Source organism: Phalaenopsis equestris, unplaced genomic scaffold (genome assembly GCF_001263595.1).
Source record: "Phalaenopsis equestris unplaced genomic scaffold, ASM126359v1 Scaffold000942, whole genome shotgun sequence".
Lineage (NCBI taxonomy): Eukaryota > Viridiplantae > Streptophyta > Magnoliopsida > Asparagales > Orchidaceae > Phalaenopsis > Phalaenopsis equestris.
The window spans coordinates 99,838-102,274 of NW_018165381.1; positions in this window are offsets into that span (position 1 = coordinate 99,838).

Below are 2,437 nucleotides of genomic sequence, written 5' to 3' on the forward strand. Positions count from 1 at the left end.
AAGTAATCGAGTTTGAGCCATCACATTAACGAAGCGTGAATCGTTGAACTCAACTCTTCTCTTTTGACGTGGAGCCATTTTTAATCTAATCAAATCAACACACAGACTTGAATTCACAGAAAGCAATCGAGGAAAGATTCACTGGTGAAAGGATTTGTAATCCAGTAGTTGAAAGAGAATGGTATTTCTTCAATATCATCAAGTTAAGTCAAATATTTTATGATTTATCTCTCCTCATTCAAACAAAACAAAACAAAAAAAATAACGGTGAAATCCTTGTCCTTACCTAAAGAAGATCAAATCCGGTGTGAAAAGCCTTAAAATCGTCTCCCAATCCAAGATTTACCAAGCCCTAATTCGAAAATGGTGTTTTTAGGAGGAAGGGGATGATGAATAGTGGCGGTTGACCGGTGAAAATCTTTTTAGGAGGAAGGGGATGATGAATAGTGGCGGTTGACCGGTCAAAATCACGGTTAAAGAGGTATTTTCACGATCTCACCGACGGCGGGGTTGATAGCGCTTCGGCGTGTTCTACTATGTTTTTGAACCTAAGTTTCGGGAAATTCCCACCATCGGCGGCGTCGAGGGCGCCGTCAGCGGGCTTAATTGATTATGTCCAAATTCCGTATTTTTGTGATTTTGATCAATTCTAAGCCTAAATGACATCCGTTTAATCTTTATAAACATAATTTTAAATAGTTAAATGATGTACTTAACACATACAAACTTTCACAAAACAAAACATCACATTTATATATAAATTCCAATGGGTACAATAGACGTTACATAACACACCTAAATTTGGTATTTTCTCAACCTCAATACATTAATTTAGCATTGCAATCCAAACCACAACACTCAAAACGCTGAAAACAAAACATCATATGCTTAGTCTCAACTATACAGAGATCTATAAGCAACACATAAACATAAAGGTAGCATAGTAAATCTCCTAGTCATCAGATTTTGTGCTCGTTTCTCCTCTGAGATTACCCATTGATTGCACATGAACAAAGAGGTTGTAGAAGGGTCGGAAAGGAAATTCTTCAGTTGAATCCTCCTCAATTAATTTCATCCTCCTCATCAGTTGTATCAAGCTATCTTCTAAATGTCCAGAATGATTGAAGTATTCTTTCATTCTCCAGTCTAAATGATTAAGGAAATCGGAGATATTATTAATTGCATTCATCATGTTTTGTACCTTCTTTTCCAATTTTCTTTTCCAATTTCTTGATTCGGCGCAGGATCACCAAAGACTTATAAGAGACTAAGGGTTGTACTGGCAGAGAATTCTGAGAAGATTGATCAACTATCATAGCCATGTCAACTATCATGGATTGGTCAACTATCATGGCCATGTCATTTTCATCTTCAAATGATGGGAATCTTTCAGTTGGATCAAAAGGTTTCCAAGATAGAAGTACCTTTTCCTAGTTTTCATAGAATACTTGAGACTGGCTGCAAAGTGAGAAAATTGTGGGAGGGTGTCCAAGCCCATAAGTTGATCCTTGAACGATCAGGCCTAAAACTGACTTCACAATTATAGATCCAATATCGATCGACAGTCCTTTTTGGATGCAGTAATTCAAAATGGTACTTTCTTTAGAAACTTTACCAACCTTTATTGTCGGTAACAATTTCGCAGAAATGAAGAAGTGTCAGTGTTTAGAGACGAGATTCAAAAGTGTTGAAGAAAAACTAACATACTCGTACTCTCGTATTTCCCAATAGTCAGTTTTGTTCGTCAAATACTGGTAAATTTCATTCATCTGGTTTCTCGTTGGGATGAAATTGAAATAGTGACAGACAGGAACATTCTCTGCAATATATAACTCATTGATCCGTGCAGGAGTGAAAGTAATCCATCTTCCTCGCACATAAACAACTCCTTGGTTGATTCCATTTAAATTTGCATAGAATTCTTTTACCATAGGAACCACCACAGTGGTGATAGTGTAGCACAACACTTCCCATCTTTGCCGCACTATAGTTTCGTCAATATTTGTGATTATTCAATCCGCGATTCACGAATCCTTGTTTCTTGATTAATTTTTTCTTCATCGGTAACTTGTTGAAGATTCGTTGTGCTTCCGCACTAATGAACTTTCGTCGATTGAAAACTCACATTCTGGGATTATCAGGGCAATTGGACGCCATAGGAAAGAAATTGACAGAGTGTTACTTCGTTCTTGGGGAGAAAATATGAACTAGAGTTCGAATTTTTGAGTTTAAAAAGACTATTCCCGCCCAACAACAGTCAAAAACCGCTCATCGGACACAAGAAACCATCATCTCACCGGTCTCGCCGTCGGCAGCCTCGATTGCGCCGTCGCCAACCTTCTAGAATATTTGATTCTAGACTTTTAGGACACTCGGGAAAAACCCGTCGTCGGCGCCGTCGCCGCCTAAGGCAAAATTTTCACAGTTTCGCTCTGGT